Genomic DNA, 23,078 nt, shown 5'->3' on the forward strand with positions numbered 1-23,078 from the left:
CAGACTATTTTAAACTACTAGTCAAGATAACTTGTGTAACTTGTGGTAAAAATAGATTTTTTAATAAAAAAAAATTTTGTGTCATAATAGTAAATGGAATAAATGAATGCGTGTAATTTACTTCTTAAGAATTGAATATTAATCGTGTGTTTATGTAATAAAATCGAGAAACTGATGAAAAGTGGAATTGATAGGTTTGGTTTCTGAGAGACTCGTATGTGAGGTTTAAGAGGCTTTAATGCGTCATTCTGACACAATTCAGATAACGGGAACACTATCGATATTGATGAATCATGCATAAAAATTATGGCAGACTTTAAGGATTAGTCAAGACGAAAGTCATCGTGCCGGTTTCACGCCATATGTTACAATAATTAAACACTTTTATATTTCAGAAGACAAATTTATACTTTCTACTCGTACATTACAACGATCATATATATTCATTAAGGTTTTTCAGGATTACATATCTCTTAAGTATGTTAACGTATGAAAGTTCGCAGCTAACATTGTATTGTTAATAAAATAAAAATAAATATCTTTTATATGAAAATACCTCGCGTGCGTACGAATGTGCAATAAGAGTGATATGATTCTTTCTTCGTAGCGGGAAGCCAGTTTAAAAGAGAGGTGAAAGTGGAATTTCACTCGGTTTCTTTTCCTATGATATAGAATGTAGATAACGATTGCAACCACCTTTCTTCGATACGTATGACTTTTACTCAATCTTTATAAACAATCGATATCTAATCAAACACGAAGTACATGAAACATTGTTGAAACGCTAGGTTCATTTATTATCCCTAGTCTTAATATTTCTTTGCAATCAGATTTATACTAGTTTCTCGAGATCGATAAAACATTGGTATCTGGTATATTAAATCTTTCTAACTATGACTAAGAGAGAAATCGTTTCTATAAATTACAAACACCTCAGCAATGTACTTGATTTTATTCGAGCGTGATAATCACAGTGATAGGACAATTACTAAGAACAATAGCATTAGTAGATAAAATATCGCGTCATCGAAAATGTTATAGGAAATGGTTAAGGAATGTAGAAGAATGAAATTTTCTTTAATTTTTAATTCGACTCTAATAAACAACGAAACTCGATAGAAAAAAATTCTACAAGTCACACTATTAGAAGATTCTTTAGAAAGCAATTACTCCTTCTATAATTTAAAAATTTTATTTTCCATTTATTTTCGTATTTGTCAATAGAATTTTTATAGAATTTTTCTAACAAATGAAATTTCATTCAATTCTATTATAGGAACATTTTCGTAAAAAATATATCCAGCTAAAGAAAATTATCATTTTAGAATTATTAGTATCCATAGCAATGACGTCGAATTAATAACGAAGTTAATAATTTACGAGATTCTGTATAGATACAATGGAATAAGTGATTTCAATTTTTTTGTCAACTATATGTATAATGTATTTTTTACGCGTACTAAAACATTTAATTTATTCGCAACATAAATTTCCTATTATTCGGCTGTAAATGTTTATGCATTTATGCAAATTTGAAAGATGCAAGAATATCCAAGATATACATAGTATGCAGAAGATATCCATAGTAATCATTATAATTCTAGTGGGCGAGTAAAATTTCTGCTTAGGTTCTATTTCTTAAGATATATGCATAAAATTTGATTTTGCATAAGCATTTACAATCTGCCTACTACTATAGAAACCACGATCAATTTAAAAGAGCCTTATCTCTTTTATGAAATGTTATTGGCACGAAAATAAAAATAACAACTAGACTATGGATATTTATGGATTCTTATTTTGTAAGTTTATCTCATCTACTAAATATTATAATAAATATTCTACCTTGAACATGTTATATATTTTTGCACATTATATGCGTCCTATAGATCATTGGCCCTTTAATTTTCTCCAAAGTGCAGAAACATTTGTAGTCCGATAATAGGGAGTCGCTACGATGTAACAGCCACGTTTAAAGAAAATCGATATAACATGGAGAAATATTTACATAATTTTATCAAGCAGCTAATTTTATTTAAAAACTAGAGCTGAGAATGAGAAGTGAAGGAAAAATTGATCGGCAGACAACGGGAAGAAAAGCTCGCGGTTTTGTAATCGCACTAACACGCGGTCAAGCAAAGAAATGAACGGAATCGATGGCAATGGAAGCAGAATACAGAGAACCACAGGCAACTTTCACCGGTTTTCAATCGGCCTGTCGGTCAACCCGCAGAGATCTATCGATCGATAGATCGGCCACGGGACAATCTCCTTTCAACGAATGCTCGTTCACTGTTCCTGTGTGTCATGCGATCCGAAGATCGAGGGAGGTAAGAGAGAAAGTGAATCGATGGACATTAACGTTATTTACATACGATGTTACATGACATATAAAAGAGAAATATTTTTTTTTCTCTTCTTCAAGACTACTGCGTCGAACGATGACTTTATATAATCAAAAACATCTTTTCCACTTTTTTCACTCTTATTTAATACTCAGTGTTAAAGAATGCAACGCGATGACTTTATGACACAGCGAAGCATCTTATACATTTTAGTATGCGTCCCATATGCAGCACTTGGTAAAAATTCGTCTCTTTAGAGATCATTGTTCGTTTCCTTGCTAGAAAAGTGGCATAAGGTCATATCCCAAAAAATCTTCTGGTGACCTTTGACCTGGCGAGATTACCCTGTTGCCAAACCAGCGACTAATCTCTTTATTTTCCCCCCAGGGGTATGTTTCGCTACAGATTTACTGGAACGGGATGCTGTAAAATTGGTTGTCTCTTAGAAACAAGTAGTTAGTTGTCAATCGCCATCCTTAGTTGCTAGTTGTCCTCCTTAGTCGTTACTCGTCACAAAGTCGACACTTGTAGTCGTCACCTGTCTTAGCCAATAGTTGGTTGTTGTCTCGAATTAAATCACGTTTTCGCTAGTTTATGTATTATTCTTTGCCCTTAGCAATCGTGCCGGAAATTATTTCCCATATTAGTGGCTGGTCCTTCGAGCTAAATAGCTAGTTTTCTACTTAGTTGGTACACCACGTGCAAAATCCAACAAACTTCGAACGATCGCAATATTCGATTAATCACAAGGATAAACACCCAGAATACTTCAAGATAGATGTGAACTTTTTGACAGACTATAAAACACTCTTAAAAAATAACGTGTTATACTAGAACTAGTTATTTTTCGAATTTCAGCAACTGTGGTTATTTATATTATACATTAATCTTATTGCGATAAATCTTCTCAGAATGTTCTTCGTTTCTTTTTTACTTGTCTTATTTTAAAGAAAGAGCTTTGGTATTTATAGATTTTATTGGTCATTGGTACAGAATTATATCGTCGGATACTCTATGAAAAAGTATTTACTCGTTGTTACGTCTACATTGGCAATATTAATGAAATGGAATTATTTTATATACGGTGGAAAGGTTTTGCCACGATTAATCATACACATATATATGTATATCTATCGGTATAGATGTATGATAAGTTGAGAGAAAAATTCGTTGAAGTTGTTTAAACTTTAGCCTTTTTAGTTAGTTTTCTTTAAATTTTTTTACAATTAGTTGTATTTATATTTCACAGATGATAGAGACTCCATGTTCAGCATTAAAGAATACAGCATGTTGTTCCAGCATAGATAGTTAATGTTTCTTACAATGAGTTTCTTGAATAGAAATGTAAATTCTAAACTTGATGAAATTATTGTTGTATGATTATCATATAGAGCGCCGTATAATTATTCTTACAATTATTAGAAACGAAACTGAAACTACATAATAAAACAAATTTGAAATATGGAACAGAATTCTGTTGTTCTACTTTTCCTATTCAAGAAATATTCCCTTATCAGTTGTTTCGTTAGTAGTCATCGGTTGCATGATGCATTCCCTATATATATACATTTCTACGTTACTAACATTATATAATGTAATTTTAATTAAAAAATATAAGCTATACAATTGATAAAAGAACAACGTTATTTAGAACAAATTTTATTTTGCAACAAATATTCCAAAGTACTTTCTGAATTGTTAACTCTCATCCTGAAACACTCTGTGTACTTCAATACATTAAAGCACCGAAGATATGCCAAAATGCATCGCTTCGTTGCAATAAGAAATAAGTCTCGCGAAGAACAAAAAACGGATACATGTTGTTTTCGAGATTGATAAATTCGACAACGATAAACCTGACGGAGAATGATGACTGTGAAACGAACGTGATTTCAACTTATTCGAAACGTTGTATTTTAAGCATATTTAAGAAAGTTTCGATTGATCGACTGAATCGAGTGTCTGTAACATTTCAAGGATGCTTGAAAAAAGACCATGTGATTATTATGTATGAAACGAAATGCTAGAGTTTAAACATGTAACTTTAATAGATTTTATACGAGGATAAGGCAAATGCATCGATTAAATTAGCAGTTTTCAATATTATTAATCAGCCAATATAATACTCGTGGCAAGATTATATAAAATTATGGCTACTTTTAAAAATATTAAGTTGATGCGTGTGAAATGTCGTTTCTTCAGAGTTTCGATTTTACGGTTCAATATCATCCTTTAATACGTGCTCATCAAATATTAACAGGATTTGTAATAAAAATAGTAGCGGTTCTTGAATATTCATCGTGAATAGTCAGAATATTGATATAATTTTGTATGTGTATTCTAAAAGAAAGCGAAAATTGGTGAAATAAAAATTCTGCAACAGAAAAATTCAACGTTAAGAAAATTTCTGTATAAGCATTCTGCTGTCTTTCTAATACTATGTAAATCCATTTCATTTGTTTCAGACTAATCATTTAGATTTATACAAATCGGTATAGTTATCAATCCCCTTGAACTCTCTTTGCATAATTAAGCAATTAAGTAAGTCATAGGTTATTCATGTGAAATTTCATTTTAGAATTTTATATCAAATAGGACAATTTGTGAAATTTATTAGTTAAATTTATAAATTTAGCAAAATTATTACTACTATACGATAGAATTTATCAATTTCTGATTCGTAACTTGTAACTTGAAAAATACCATTAATCGTATTAATACAATTGTGAAATTTACCTGTAATAAATCTAAAAAAAAAAGAATGAGAAAAAAAGGAAAGTTGTAAATCGGAATATATCGCAATTACTCGACAAAAGCATCGCACAAAAGCATCGAAATCAGCAGAATAAAATCCTTTTTACTTTATTTTTTTATCTCACCAAGAACCACATTCATATAGAATGAACAGAAACGACATCTAACAGAAAATTAAATTCATTCGAGACCATCGTTCTCCGTCACGATTATCATGGTCGAATTTATCAAGACCTGAACTCGAATAACGTTCGAATTTATCAAGCTCAGCTTTCTCTAACCGCTAGCTTATCGTTCCATTAAGTTGTCGCGAGTCGCGTTTGATCGTGCTACAGGGACGACACGATTAATCGGCGTGAAAATTTCATACAATTGATTACGTATTGAAATATTAACGCTTTATCAGCCAGCTGCTTTTACTACTAACGACGACCTGTTATCGACAACATTTTTCGAAAAATGGCAAGAAAGATTGATAACGAAGGAGATTTAATACCGACTTTTAGATGTTCTTACTTTAAATTTTATGATTATGATTTTCGATATATTTCGATGTAAATAGAAATTCGAAGGAGGATACTTATACAACTTCACACTTTTATAAATATAATTAAGAACTACGATTTTTCATACAGTAGAAATTCATAAATTCAGATATTATAAGTATATTCAGTAAGTTCATTCATTGAACTAGATACTAACTAAAATATCGTTCAAATAAATACAGTTTATACAAACAACAGTTCTACTGCACAAATTAAAATCTATCTTGAAATTTACAATTCTCTGTAACTCTTCTTTACGACAAGTAAAATTATAAATTTATAAAAATAAATTATTTGTCATTTGATAAAAATTGCACGCTAATCGTATGTCTAAATAGTGAAATTGAGACAAAGTCCAATCCTCGACTTTCGTTTCTGAAAGGTTCGTATAATGTACACAAGTTTTATTATTTCTGTTAATTATGACCATTGGTGTGGATTATCATCGGAGTGTTAAAAGGTTGTCAACGAAAACGGAAGCATTTTGGCGCAACGGTGAAATCAACGGTTTCACGGAAATCGTGTTCCGATCAGGATGCAGAGTCGATTTCTCGACTCGATGCATACTCGAAGTGAGTCAGCACGGGCGTGTTGCACGTGGAAAAAAAGTTTCTATCACCTACATACCTATTTGCTGAGGCGCATGTGACGAGAATGCATAAGTTAAGTGTCGTCTGGACCTCGTTAAAATAGTAACGACTATGATCATACTTGTCTTTACGACGCGTACAGAGGGATGAATGATAAGGGTAGTAAGTAGGTTTTGTACGAAGATGACTTGGATCTATGTCTTGGTGGTAGTAATAGTGTGATGGTAAATGATATGCATACACTACAGTGCATCCGTAAAAATTTGGACATTTCCAAATTATGATTGAAAATATATAGAATATACTTCAAACGAAAGTCCTTAATTTAATTTTAGTCTTTGGTTTTATCTCTGGTAAATATGTATATACAGTTTGGAGATGTTAATGAAGACAATAGTTGATCTAAAAATTTATAGAGATTTTGTCAAGTGTCAATCATGAATGATGCTGATATATTCCGTTGAAACTTATCAGAGTGTATTTATTGTCACAGCTGCATAACAAGATATAACAAATCGACATATGACAAAAGTATCAACCTTTTAATCAAGTTACATCAAGTATTTATGGATGGTAATGTAAATGCCAGACAAATTAATTAAGAAAATTCTAATAAAAAAAACTTCAAATATGATATGAATATGATAAAACGTATGTGAGAGTGAGAAATGAAAAGTGAGTATATGTTTAATTTACAAAAATGAGATTTATATAATACTGTCTGATTTACAAACTTATCTATGTTTATTACTATTATTATAGCTTCCTTACGTACTTTATATCTTTTCAATTTTCAATTTATGCAACGTATATAGTAAAGTCAATATATTGAGATGAAGTCGCGGTATTCAAAATGTTCTTGTCTTGTTCCCAGATTTTTGGTAATATATTTAATAAGATCAAAGAAACGAATAACGCATTAATCAAGAAAAAACTGAGATATTTGTATTATTAATAATAATAAACCACGCATACTGTTTAATCAATTAGTAAAAAATGATAGAAGTTTTGTAGGATCTTACTTACCCATTTATCAATGCAGGTCCCGATCTTCCATAATTTAAATCCACTTGTCAAAATATGTCTGATAATAAAGTTGTGCGACAGTCCAACTGGTACAAGTTTACTGATTCTGTTCAACAGAAAATTCTTTTTATATTTAGAAACATTATATATTACATTAGAAATTATTCTAAGTTTCGACGTATAACTAACTTTTAATTCTAAATATCTGCGGTATAATGTCCTAATGTTTTACGATGCAAGAAATAATACGCGTATTTTATAATAAATTGATGATTATTCAATTTATTATAAAAAATATCAAACTCTAAAAATGTTTTGCATTGAGTAATTTAAAGTGACGAAGACTACGGCGGATGTACACGAGTGACGAATCTACTTAAAATTGAAAAGTGACTTGTTAAACGCGAAGTTTATTACCTGATGCGAGATGTGAGAAAAGTTTGCTTTCTAAGAAAACGTAGCCCGACAAATTGACGTCTAGTTTTCTTGAAAAATGATAATTCAGGTGTTCCCGGGGAATTTCAAGGAAAAAATGTTAATATTGCGGACACGTACTAAACGTGCTCGAAGCGAGCTTAAACGCACACGCGGACGTGTTTTGTTTCAGAATTCAACGATTCAACGAGTCATTCACCCCGCAATTAGATAATTTGATCGCCTAGTACGCATATTAAGAATTTCTTCTAGAATGAAATGCGTAAAATAGTATTCAGTGAAATTTTTGTTTTATTTGTTCTTATTATTCTATCTGGAATTACTAATATTAATAATATCTAAATATTCCAACATCGCTTAAATAATTTAAACGTTAATTGACAATTTGTATTTAATAATGTTTTATTTGTGAAAATATAATAGATATTCCACTATGAAATTGTACAGATAAATAAACGTTAATTTTCCTGAAACAATCCTTCGTTTTCATTAGCGGTACTGCTAATTTTGCTACAAAGAATCTCATTGTAAGTGTCAAGATCACAGACTTACTAATCCGTATGACTTGCATAACTTTTTTCAAGACTATTTATTATGACTTAGCGTTCGTTACTTAGTCCGTTTACAAGAAATTATTGCAAGAATGAGTAATGAGTATGCGATTCTCCATTAATCTTAAACAGACACATGAATACACAGAATTAAAAAACAACAATACAATCTCAAGATATAGAAACTACTGTATACCGAAAAAATATGTACATTTTCCTTATATGTATATTCGATGCGTACATAGTTTTCTTTTACATGGTTCAATCTAGATTTAGTTTTATGGGTATATAATACTTTAATCGCATACTATAATAAATACCTGTTATATTATAAAAGTCATGGTGGACTTTCCTAAGCTTTCCCCTGAATTTCTAAACTTCAGTATGGATTTCAAATAAATAATAAACCTCGTGTTTACAATTAATTCAAACACTTTCTAAAATTCTTCTAGCGTGTAAAGTTCATAGTGTATCGTGCATTTTTTGTTTTTTTAACCAATATAATCCTATTAGGTAAAATAATGATATTTTCACCTTAGAAAATGGTTCACTTTTACACAGAAGTGTGCAAGATCCCAAAAATATCGGATCAGATCGGCTAGCCAATTTTTACCTCATAAGTATCTTATAACTAGAGATTGTTGGGATTCCCGGGAGTTTCAAGATTCTCGACTAAGTCGGGATTCCCAAGACTCGCGGGATTCACGAGAATTTTAAAATTATACTGACTAGAATATGGAGCAAAAGTAATAACGAAATATGCGACAGATATGATATTTTATTATAAAATATTATAGTATACTATATAATTTTATAATTCTCGAGAATCCCAACAATCTCGAATTAGGGGATACTTGGGACGGATCGGGTCGGGTTCCCGATATTTTATGGTTCCAGCACACCCCTAATTTCTGCATATTACGTATATTCTATTCGTTTTGGTGTCCAAACATTTTTCACAAATGCATAGAAATTCGCACTTTACTAGTCACCAATATTATCATCCATGGAAAATTAGTAATCGTCGTAAGATTTGACAAAAGTATCATATAAATATCTTAGAGACCTCGTACAGAAATAAAAATATAGAGCAGAATCGCGTCGCGTGTCCAGTCTGCATCTCGTCTGTAGCAAAACAAATTGATGGTGCTGGTGATAAATCGCGATTACCTTCCGGTTGGTAATGATTAATTAATTTCACGTCTGACGCAATTAGTCGAACCGCGCGATCGAACCGCTAATAGGACGTCACGTTATTGAGGTCGGCAAAAGTCTACGAGGTGTATTCCGTCGCGTGATTCCGCGTAGGCAAACATGTACGTGTATGTTAATTCCACTCAATCCTAATGGTATGTGTATCCAGGGCGTGACTGTAAATTGACTAACCATCCGCGATAGTCTTCGATCAGAAGTAATTTATATGTACGTTACGCGTATAACGTGTCAATTGTTGAATGGAGACGGTACAATATTATCGATGGTAAAGAATAGCGATAGTACGGATAACATGAATACGCACGTGAGTAAGTGATGGGTAGATTAAAAAGAGAAGATACTTACTTTCGCGATATTCCTCAATTTGCAGATAATCTGGCATGGAAAAAGTATGAATGATAAAAGTTAGTAAATAATAGGTAATAAAGCAGATAAAACATCCAATTTGTTTGGCACAAATGGAAAAATATTGATGAAAAATAACACTATAAGTATAGGGTGAAGTGAATTTGATGATGTAAGTTAGATATTTTAAAGCTGAAAGTTTACTTGAATGTAAAATAATCAAGTGGAAAATAAGTAGTAGAAGAATAACAGCAGGAATATTTCAATGTAGACGTAAAATCTGTTCACGTACGATATAATAATAGTAAATATAGTGATTCATGAAAGTATTTGAATTTATTTACCATAGAAAATTGCTATGGATATGTTGAATATATTATACATGTAGATTTGTTTGAAATTTTATTGATATTATAACCGCAAAACGGTTATTATAATTATGCTGATAAAATTTGGAACAAATTCAAGAACGTACAGAGTAGTATCGCAAATAACTCAATTTTTAGTGATCGTTTGGAAAGAATAGCGGAATATGATAAAGTCGAGGAAACACATTTATATGCATAGTATAAAACCTTGTTACTTATCCCACTTAGTTCGGTCATTGAAGAAAATTACTTGATGATTCGTTTAAGCAGCTAAACATAATTGCTGTCTACTATCTTGACCTTCAATTGATTTCAAATCATGTTAGCACGATAATGAATCTCATTACTTCACAAGGATAGTATTTAAGTACTTAGGAACTGCAAATCAAATAATATAAGCAAATAAACAATATTACTGTTTCGTATTATTGTGATATACATATTTAAAGATGGATTTTTATAAAGTTTTGTTATGTTAAAAAGTACAAATGTTAAATACACACGAACAACAGATTGAACGAGAAAGATAATATTCGAAAGAGAGATAAGATAATATATTCCTGTATATTTTCACAGACGAAAACGAAAATCCAAATTAACATTCTTTATTTTATTGTATGAAAAGAATCACTTATACCAGTTGTATTTTTAACGTTGAATATTTTATCAATTGCTTCTGTTGTATAATTGAGAACATTTTGTAAATTACATTCTTATCGTTGAATATCTCTAATAATTGCGTATTTTTTTAACGCTTAAAACTTTCCTCTCCTTGTTTTTTCTTGTATTTTGTTCGAGGTTTTCAAAACTTGTGTTTTAACAAGATGTACAAATATCATAAGATTATTCATTTCTATTAACAATATATAACAATACTCATTTCTATTAATATTATTAAAGTCAATTTCATATCTACTTCCATTTACGAAATCAAATTAATTTACTCGATACAATTCGCAATTTATAGATTAATAAACTGAAGAAAAACGGGCAAGAAAAATAATGCGTTCAAATTGAATACCAAGAAATTTTGCATGTTCTTTCAAAATCGTCTCTTTATAAGATAAAACCAATAAGATAAATATCAAAGTGTAAAATTATCATGCAGATTTCAATTTCAATATAATTCCGTGTCATACACCTAAAAGGAAATCTTATTATTATCACCGAAACAAAAATGTCGAAATTATATTCATATTAAGATACGCAAGGCTTAGTAGATTTTTCAATAATTATTTTTCCGAAATCGTCATTGATATTCGTTAATATCTGCCACTCGTTTTCTTTCCTCGAGTTTCATGAGCATACTTCCTTTTAATTCAAACGAAATAAACTCGATGTTCATTTCGAGACGCCTTTTAAATTTCGATCTTATCGACTACGATCAATTTTGCAATTATTTTGAATTCGAAACGAATATTTCATACGCGCATCGTTCGTAAATGAACAAAACTAAATCTTCATACGGAATCGCTTGTGTCGAAAAAATTGTCTGTAATAACAGGCTTGAATAAAGTTATCGGGTGGAAGGCAATCATTATTGGTAATTTGAGGATGCAACTGTTCCTCACGTGTCTTCCATCATCGAAATTATCTTAGCAGCTATAACCTCCTTAACGTTCCCGAAATTTACCTTACAGCGTTACAAATTTTTCGTTTTGCTCAGTTAGATGCTGACGTTCTCTTAATCATCCTTATTATCGACTTTTTTAATTATTGTGAAGCTGTCACGACAAACTATAGTGGTACTTCTCTATGAGAAATAATAGATTTTTAATATAAATGTAGTTTGAAGAGTTTATTGATTAGGTATATATGTATATTTATTTAGCAAAAGTATAGACATAGTTAAATAACTTAGATCAAGCCTTGGAAGCTTTATAAAAAGTTTAATTAGGTCAGATTATATTCTTTAATGTAGATATGGAATTAATTTGTAGGAAATTTTAATTAGTCTTTGAATCGTAGAATTATGATATCTGGAATAGTAAAGGGATAGTAAAATACGTAATATGTTTTTTTCCATGTAATAAAATATTTATGTACTTCGGTAAGTTGTATATTTTCTTCTGCGAAGATAACAAATTTTTATCTAAAAACTGCGTTATGCAATTATACTAGGGTTTGTTGGATACCTGTGACCATTATTGTAAAAATTATACATCAATTAAGAAATATTTCTATGTTTTTTTTATGGAAATATACACATTGTGTCGAAAATTATTCGGATTAAGCATTGAGAAAAACTTAATTTTAAAATACTTTGTGGCAATAAAAATGTCCCAAATTAGCAATGGAAACTACGAATATATTAATTTTGAGTCACATTTTAAACTTCGAACGGTACAACTAGAAATATTAGTAGCAGTAATAATAGATACTATCCAGCATTTCGTTGATCGACTTCGGTATTAATAAGCTTTCATCTATTTAAAGACTTCATGAATTTGATAGTAACATACACATTATTTTTATCGCCACACTTGGTTGATAATAATCGAGCTGTAATAATTGGATAAATAATACAAATTGCGAACCGTTGACACACTGAATTGTAAATATTATAAATAATGTTTCTCGATGTAATAATTATTTCTTTATTTAAAAAATATTTTGTTATATCATGCAGAAATATTCTGTTTATTAACATAATTAGATTTACGTTGATTGGATGAGATTGTACGAAAGATAGGAAACCTTTAGAAATGATTAAAAATGATATTCATAATAACTAAATGGTTGTGAATAATATACACAGATGGTGTTTTAGTTATTTTCCCTATTTTTTAACAATGGACAGAATATCTATATTATTTCTATAATAATATATTGAAGAGAATAAATAGAAGATATTAACAAATTATCAATATAACACGTAGTAACATACACTAATAAGTGAAGTTTCAATAAGATCACAAGTTAAACAAATAGTCAATACAATTTCATATTATTCAGGGAAAATTTAAATCATTAAAAATGTTTCAATAGCGCATAGTGGCGAGTTTATATTATTTTTAGTTTTCCGCAAATAATATGAGAAAGCAAAGATCGCTGATTCACCAGTTTCGTCCTAACTACGTTTACTTACTGCATTCTACGTGCATTTTCAAGTAAATTTGGTTCGATAATTCATAAATAATCTAATGATACGAAATTGCCTTTCACATTACTCTCAAGGTATAAGATCGAACAGAAGACATTAATTTCCCCTCTAAAAATCAATTCGTTTTTTCAACATCTTCGTATAATCATTCTTCCATCGATTATTTCGTGCTTAACATACAAAATTGAAAACAGCGTTTTCAATCTCTGAATTGGTTAGGTAACGTCGAAACGATTGATCCAATCATCGCGCGTGAAACGTGCCTCCTGAAATGTTAGAAAAATTGATTCACAGTTGATTGACAAGATAGCGGAGCCGACAGGAAGTTCAGGGATCGTTTCCCTTCTATTTAGCCGCAGGTAAGCGATTCGTAGCCGTCAAGAAGCGACTTACAGTTTAACGTGACGCTGCGCGAGACCGAGCGAAATGTCAGGCCGGGGAATTTGCATTTCCTAAATGCCACTGCGTGAAATCGGCCGGCTACGGTTCGCGGAATTCTTCAGTCGATCGAAAGTTGCCTTTTTTCCCCACTCTTTTCTTAATTTCCCTTTTAAATCGTATTAAAACGCGTTTTCGAACGAGCATAAAATTTAACATCACGATGACACGAGATCGTCATCGCTAAATGTCGGTATCTATATTTTTACGAATATAATTAAAGAGATGTAATTTAGATAGAAAATTGTATTACTTACATTAAATATTATAAGGAGTACAGGACTTTGGATAATCAATTTAAGATAAACTTCCATATCAACCATTAATCTTTCATATTTACAATTTTTTATAATTAAATAAGAAATTTCAATATGTATAAAATACACATCTCTCTCATAAACAAGAACCAACTCTTTTTTCTACGATCTCCTGTATCATTATTATTAATTGAAATTTATACACTTCATCGATTATATATATAATAACCTGATGATCAATTATTATGAAATTCACTACTATCGTGCGTATTATTCTTATTGATGCGATACCCACTGAAATTTATGTCGCATAAGCTATAACTCATTGCTTATTGCCCAATTAATTGACACTGCCTCCATCGTTCTGTTATTTAATCAACTTCGTGTATGTTATTCCAGAAATAAGCAAACAAACGAGCGTCAGAACGTAATCAAACAGAGAATTCCATGCGGGTATCGCGACCCAAAATCGATTTGGTCAAGGGTTTGAATCGAATGCAACCAGGCTCCCCGCAGGCGGGTACTCTTTCATACTGTTCTGTTTGCAGATAATGATAGTCATTAAGTATATGTGGTGCATTCATATTGTCTAATTTACGACACCCACCTCAAGCCAGCCATTAACGATTATTAATATAGAAATAATGTGACAGTTATCCGAAAGAAATCTCCTTTTAGAGTTACAAGAGCAAAAATAAGTATATACTCACGTGCTTTCTTATTGATTTTTATGCGTCCTCCTTATAATTGTACTTCTTTGACACGAGAAAGTAACCATATGATGGAGAAATAATTGAAGAATATTAATAAATAATAATTTTGTCATAATCTTTATAAATTGCATACAGGTTTATATCGAAGAAAAATAGCATTGTACAATTGCAATTGATTTAATTCTGCATTTCAAAATTTTGATTATATGATTAACCAACAACTACAGCAGACTTTTACAGAAAAATATTCAGAATCCAAGAGTTTCGTTTAAAAAATAAAAGGATTAATAAAAACTTCTTATAGATCGTTAAAATATTTAAAAAAAAACATGATACCTTTGAAAGCTTTTAACTTTATTTGCATGCATTTTTAGTGTCTTCGATAATAAAACGTAGTGATAAAAAATTTCGTAGCTCGTGCTTGTTGATTATGTAATATTTGAATTTTGATACAGTCTTTGCATAGAAAAACTATTTATCGAACGATAAACCGAAAGTAGGAAATACAAGTTTAAATACAAGCTTTCGAAGATAAGGAAAAGGGATTGTAAAGACTTAATGCAAACGGTCTGACTGTATAATAAGCTTGCTCAATTTTGTGGGCATGTTAACTTCTGATAAAACCTGCATATCTATCGTTTCGTCAATTCGTAATGTGCTTTCTTGTTTTAACTACATGCCAGATAAGTACGTAGATTGCATCGTTAATTATACAGGTGTTGGAGCGATAACAAGGTCAACAATCCTTTAAGACTGATACTCTGTTTGTGCATAACGAAACCGATTCGTAAAGCTAATTACAAAAAACGTTCGCTTGTAGATGCAAGTTAATTCAATAGAATAAAACACGATAAACCGTGAGAATAATTAAATTCGCAATTAACGTGTTTATTATACATATTTAACCTTAGAACATAAAAAGTTTATCGTATTTCCTATCGTATGATGTATTATCTATTATCTTGTAGAACTATGTTTAGTTAGAACTATGTTTATACTTCTTAAAAATATTATTTGCGTTCTTAAATTTCTTTTCAAAACATTCAGATTTTGATTGTTAAGATTTTTTACCAAAAATATTTCACTATATTGCTTTGGAACGTTTCATCGTATCGTATCTTTTAAAGTATTCCAATGTTACCAGAACGAATGAACGAATTTTTTTACGCTAATGGTAAATGTGTAAAATAATGTGGATCACGTAATAATTTTCAATTGGATCGCTTTATTCTATATAATATTGCTTTTGCTACCTGCGGTTAAACACTGTTGTCATAAAACACAATTAAGCACTATTACTACTATTGATCATTTTGTACTAATAATCTATTTATAATGTTTCTAAGCATTAAATAACTATTTTCAATATTTACTGTTTAATCTTGCTTTCGGAATTCAGGAAGCAAAATAAGAGACAAAACTATTTGTAGCATGACCTGATGAAATTTTGTGCATCTACATTTCGAGAAAATAATATTGTACACATCATTGTCAACTCATATACCAAGGAATATTAAAGTTTTCACAAAAACATTTAATTATCTTCTTAGGAGGAGAATAAAATAGTACTTAAGCAAGTAGTACTTAAAATAAATAAAAATTTGTGATACTTGCGACATACAGAACACATCAATCACATCCTAAATACCTGTCTCTAAGTACAGTATGAAAAGAGCATAACACGAATTACAAAATTCGTTAAACTCGCTAAAAAAAGGAGTCTTTTGCCAAAAGGCCCTAGCCTTGCTGAAGGATACTGGATTTTACTACTTACTATAGATAAGTGCTTGTCCCACTATATGACCATTATACTGTCACTGGGACCACTAATAATCTTGAAAGGTGCATATGACCTTAAATACTTAAAAAAAAAAAAAAAAAAAAAAAAAAGCAAAATTTAGACAGTGTTGCTAAAATAACCATCGAAGAAAAGATAGAAAGAATAATTTATAAGAACGATAAAGCTGCATGAAATAACATTATCGTAATATTTCAAAAAAGAGTACAAAACAATATTTGCGATAACTGCAGAAGAACTTGCAAAAGCATTTTCATAAAAAAAAATAATTTTTATTACTCCCTGCAGATTATCCTCAAAAATACTTAAATAATAACACATGATATTTTTACCACGTAATGTTTTCACCACACTATGTAGTTTTTAAGTCATTCAAACCAACAAGCATAGTATGTATATAAAATAAACTTCTTTCCGCTTTAATCTTCCTTTTAGCAAATATCCGACACTTGTAAAAATTAATTACGTACAGTTTCTTTTAATCCATTTTCTCGAAAGAAATGATTATATTTATTCAACAGTTAAAAAATCTTCCCAGCCTTCATTTGTTACAACTTCATTTGTTACAGAAAGAGAAGAGAAAATAAGAATGATCGAAAATATGAATTAATAAATTGATAAAATTTTAATTGATATAATTTCATCAAGATAAATTGTTCAATGTATCAAACTGGAGAATTTCTCAATATAATAAATATTGAAATTTGAATAAATAAATCTGGATTTAAACTTTTTAAATAACGTAAAGGAAAAAATATATAATAACAATAATAAATAAAATTGAGTCAATGATATACAATAATAAATTATTCCACGCCGGATAAATTATTAATTTTAGAAACATGGAGACTTCGATAAATTTAAATTTAAATTTATTAAATATTATGATACAGAGAAAAAAATATACATATACACATAAACTTGAAGTTTTCCGCAAAAGATGCATTCATAGCAAAATCTTCGAACAAACGCGAACTATAAACGATTTGCTTTTACATGCTTTTGGTTAAAAACGTAAGACGGTTCTTTCAAAGGTCAACGAATCTTGGCGACGTATAACAAGAAACGTGCATGGAAGCAAACATCTTGGTGTGTCGTGTACCTCCTGAAAGGAAATTCGCGAACGTGCATAAACGTGGATATTCAGTGGACATCGTACGGTCTTTTAACTCTCCCCTTAGATCGGCCACCCGAGAGTGGAGGATGGAAAAAAAAAGGAAAAAGATGAACGATAATCCGAGCTCTCCTCGCAGGGAATATTAAGCGGGGGCAGTGAATGGAAATCGAGAACTTAGGCGAACGTCCATGTCCATAATGCTTTCTAAAACTGTTATTTATCGCATTTGCTACACACGCATCGGGGATTTCGTTAGGATTTATTGTACAATGTTCACTGGTCATCGACAACGACGCGAATCGTCTGAAACACTGGCTGCAGGGGATTTTGTGAAACGAATTCCAAGAAACGTTGCAAATTTATCGTTAATCAATAATTTCGTGCAAATACGTAAGGGTATCTTTGCGAAATTCTGTTTGACTTGCTTGACTCAACTTCAAAGGAAAACGACTGTCTATTAATTTAACACTAATATCATGAAATTTAGCACAATTTACAAACTATTAAATTAACGCTGGAATCATTAAACCTGTTGAAATAATGGGTTTCAGTATCCTTTCTTTCGCAATTCTTAAAAGTGTGCGAGTATTTTTGGTAATGTAGACGTTTACATTTGCAAAGGCAGAAACATGAAATATTTAATTAATTGTATAATTAACCCTATAATGGAAGATTTTCGTTACAGAAGAAATTACACAAAAACTTCTAATCATTCCATCCTAATCTCCCCCTGCCTTTCCCTCACTCTCGAACTAAATGTAAAGCAACAAACTGTCTAAACAGATTTATTATTATATTATATACATTCATATAATTATTTTACTAAATTTACAATCAATATATATTATACTTAACTTGCAATCTTAATACGCATCTTATAAATTAAAGGACAAACTTGTGATTTGTTCTTTTCTAAGATAATAAGGTAAGGCGAAATAAATCTCCATCAAGATTTCATATGCTCAAGAAGAAAAAGAAATAAATTACGCAAGCTGCGCAATATTGCATAGTATTGCAATTTTGCTTATTTATTTTTAAAGTGCTCCGAAATCCATGTGAAATTATGGATGTGCTTGTTTAAACGAACAAAATATCTGTAGCGAATCTATTGCGATTGTAACAATTCAGCGTTGAGGTAAATTCGGTCGATTATCGCCTGGATTGAATATTTTCAGCGTCGCTATCGGGAAATAGCACTTATGCAACTGTGCATTCTTACTGCATTCTGAATAACATTATTTACATGTTTCCGGGAACACCTGCCGGAGCTACTCGTTAGCTGTGATTTCATGATACGCCAATACTAATGTATCGAAGCTACAGGTTGTTACAAAAGTATCCTACAGCGATTCATACGTAAATTTTTTAAAGCTACGAGTATATATTATTTCTATAGCTTTCGTTATGAAGAACATCGAGAAGTAATTCAAATATACACGTTTGTTTCAAGAAATATAAAAAAAGTCTGTTTAAATATTTTAATAATAGGGAACAAATTTATACAAATTTTATTACCACTAAAAATTCACTCGAAGTTATACATTTTTGATTAAATTTCATATAAGAGTAATCGTGTTCGAGAAACTATTAATTTGTAAATTTAATAATATCGATTCACTGGAGATGTACATAATTGGCAATAGGCGAGATAAGATTTCTAAGATTAGACGTGTGATAATCAACCAACTTGTTTCTAGTTATTTACTTCGATTATCATACTTGTGGACGAAGCCAATTAATTTTATGACTTTGACTATGGTAACATAAAGGTGGAACGAAGTAAATTAATAATCTTTAAGATTTATTTGTTTATTTCAACTGTTATAAAATATACTTTAAAGGAGTTGTAGGTGAGCAAGATTAAAAATAAACTCAAGAATATTAATAAATTAAATTAACTCAACGCAATTAGTCTAAAAGCGATGATGTTACATATTAGATCGTGCATTCTCATTACGTAATTGAACATTATATTCGGGACATACAAATCTTATAATTAGGAGATTATAGAAATACTCCAGTGTATAACTGATTTTTATAGAAATGATTATTTCTTGAATAATGATAAAATCAGGACATTAATCAATATCATTTGAAGGAACATCGCACTTGTATTTTTCGTAATCATAATTTTATTTTGATTTTCAATGAAACATACGACGTAATAACGATTACGTTACTTTTAATCGCAAGAATAATTTACGTAACATATATAAAAAAGTTGATTTATTGCATATTTTTTACACAAATATCATCCAACTACCATCCCTAATTACGTCACAATGCTGTATTTTTTAATTAATCAATGAAATAATATCGTTACATGTATCTTTGGAAAATTGCAACGAAATACCTACATACATATGTATTGCCTGATATTAATCAACTTCCTCGCATTAATTCAGTTTCAAGGATTATAAAACTGCCTTATTTCTACACAACCTTATTATCGGTATATTTTTAGACTGCCGAATAATTGAATTCTGATACGAATCTTATTTGCGTTTTGTGAAGTATTATGTTGATCTTGTCCATTAACTTATTTTAATACATTTTTGTAGGACAGAGGCCTAGAATACCTCTACAGGATTAGAATACCTTTATTTCAATTAATTTGTTATACATGACACGAAAACAATGTGGTAAATATGATATTTCCTTGCTCATTCAATATTCAGAAAAATAATTCATATTCGTTCAGCAACATTTAAAACAAATAACAGCAACATTAAAAATAAATAAGTTTAAAAATCTATTTAATGTACGCATTTTTGCTAAAGGTTCAATGTATGTAAAAGAGTCTATTTATTTTATTTACAAATCTCTATTAAAATTTGAATCTGTATAACGAATCTATTTAAAAATGTACTAATTTACAGTGTGAATTTGTTCTGTATGTAAAAAGGTTGAACGTAACGGGCAAAGAATTTCTTTCTTTTTTAGTAACTTTAAATCTCAAAATTAAATTTTATTACTTTGCTCCATAAATTATACATCATACTCTCTCGAAATGTAAATCCATCATAATTCCCTCTTTGACGTATTATTAGTTAGAATCGAAATAATTTATAACTGGAGAGCATTAATATACCTAATGCAACTCGCTTGCTCCATTTTACGAGTCTTGTAATATTAATTCGCCATAATTTGTTGCCTAACGTACGCAATCGCTGCAATAACCCTTAACTTGAGCTCTTCAGTGATTGGAACAAAATCCGATTCTCTTATTTTCCCTGTTATTCATTTCTCAATATGCTCAACTATCAATTTACATAATCCTCAATGCAAGCGTATGTATCATTTTGAATCGAATTTAATCCTCTATAATGTTATGTTATTTAGAATTTATACACTTATTTACCTGTGCTTCTTTAAACGTTATTCTATGTATTCATTGTTGTGCTATAGTAATTTACCAATACGTTAGTGATATATTGGCGATAAATCTATTCCTAACAATTACTGTTTCTTAACTTTCGCGATCAATAAGTAAGATTATAGTAAAAAAAAAGATTGCTTTCCTTTATGAAACATTCATAGTGTTGAAAGAGACAAGCTTAGTACCTGACACTAATCTCAATGTAATTAACTGTCAAAGTGAACAATTTTTCAATTGAAAGAATTTTTACAGGTTGAACACTTGCAGCTCTCGAATGAAGCATTTTCGGTCATAAATTTATATGAATTCATCTGATTAATACGTAGTATAAGTTTGATTCCTATTTTTTCAGACACCCTGTATATTCATAAAACAAAAAACAAAAAAAATGGATTTTATCTCACACGTAGGGTAAAAAGGGTTAATACTTTGCTGTAGACACGAGGTTAAGGAATTCGTATTCAAGTTCTTTGGATTTTCTTTGCCTCAAGGACATCGTCTTGTTCGCCTTCGACGAATGCGTCTCGCATATCTATCGACAATAATTCACGCTGGCTATTCTTACTATTTTATTAGGATTATGGTATTTTTCAATGGACCACCGTATGACTCCCATAGCTGTTCGTCTCTCGGTTCGCTAAAGAAACCGGTTCGATTGAAATACAACAATTCGTCGTCTCCATACGTCAAAGTCGCGAAGAAACATCTCGATTATGGCTGAATAACTTAATTTCAGATTTCTTGGCTAAGTGAATTCGATATTCGTAGTTAATACCACATTATGAATTGCTTCGATTGAATTTTCCAGAAATAGAATTTCGATTTGTAGTAATATCTTATAGATGTGTTTTTAATTTGTCTGACATTTCCTCCGGTGCTTCTTGAATATTTTTGCTTTTAGCAAAATTAATGATACATCGAATAAGCAACCTAACGATCGCTGCTTGGAATCAGAAAAATAATTCTCTTTAATATTTTGCCTACATCTTACGTATATTTGCATTTTGTAATTTCTGTTTTCTAAAGATTATTACACAACTTTTAGTACAATTTTCTAATATACTAAAGTAAAGCTTATCGTTTGTGATCTAATGCAAGAGTCACTTCGTCCAGTAGTTTTAAAATGTTTTACAATTTAAAGTTTAAAATCTTCCTGGGCTAAAGAATAAAGCTACAAATATAAAATTAGTCAGAAAATTTATAATAGGAAAATTCTAAATAAAAATATTCTTTGCTTTTAAGAACCACCATTAGTGCATTACTAATATAAACACGTACACTCATTATTAAAGCATTATTGTTAAAGAATTAATTTCATACGTATCAAAGATATGTAGAAGGAAACCAGTGTAATTAATTATTTGTTATAGAAAAATTTATCAATACGACATGAACTGTCAACGTTATGTATTTAAATTGATATTAGTCAGCAAACATACGTCAAAGGAATGTCTGTGTATGAGATAATGCGCGTAAAATAATGTCTTCGAACTATTATCTATCCAAACGAGATATCTAACATCTTCGATTCTATGTATTAATGATGCATTTGATGAGATAACAACGTGTTTTAAATGGCAATGATTAAAATGTACACGGTGAATATAGTAGGATTAAGTAGTTGCTTAAAAAAAGACTAAATTCGAAATATTATTGAGTTGTATATACGGATATATCAAATTAATGACTCAAATTTTAAAAACGAAGATCCACTATCAATAGACATTGCTCTTTTTATCATTTTTATCACCATTTCTATTATCACAATCTATGTCTGTTATTATTATTAATATTGTTTGATTTTGGTTTGATTTGGAAAAGTTTGATATCCATACAATACAAAAATTACCACGGATTTTTAATTATTAATATATATTTATGGAATATATATGACATAATTTATGGAAAATAACCAGAACTTTATTTTACACTATAACAAGTTTTTCACTGTTCCATCATATTCTAATATTAATTTCTTTTTTATAAAAGATAATTGAAGAGGTTCCAATTAACAACTGTCACGATTTTTAACACAATTCTTGAAACAAACTTCTTTCTCAAAAAATTGTAAAATTCCATCGATGATTTCAACAGAATAA

At 30.1% G+C, this 23,078-nt stretch overlaps 1 protein-coding gene and 1 long non-coding RNA gene across 5 annotated transcripts in view; one reads left to right on the forward strand and one right to left on the reverse strand.

Moving 5' to 3' along the window:
• Positions 1-23,078, reverse strand: part of LOC132904702 (class A basic helix-loop-helix protein 15-like) — a 379,017-nt gene that overhangs the window by 232,623 nt on the left and 123,316 nt on the right. For 3 of the 4 annotated variants that reach the window (XM_060955411.1, XM_060955412.1, XM_060955410.1), the window contains one exon: positions 7,261-7,366. The exons of the other annotated variant lie outside the window; for it this stretch is intronic. The gene's annotated coding sequence lies outside the window, so the exon portion shown is untranslated. The remainder of the gene's footprint in view (positions 1-7,260; positions 7,367-23,078) is intronic. 4 annotated transcript variants of the gene reach the window in all.
• LOC132904714 (uncharacterized) overlaps positions 1-23,078 on the forward strand; it is a 285,247-nt gene that overhangs the window by 182,706 nt on the left and 79,463 nt on the right. The window lies entirely within an intron of this gene.

The sequence above is a fragment of the Bombus pascuorum genome, chromosome 2 (genome assembly GCF_905332965.1).
Source record: "Bombus pascuorum chromosome 2, iyBomPasc1.1, whole genome shotgun sequence".
Classification (NCBI taxonomy): Eukaryota; Metazoa; Arthropoda; class Insecta; order Hymenoptera; family Apidae; genus Bombus; species Bombus pascuorum.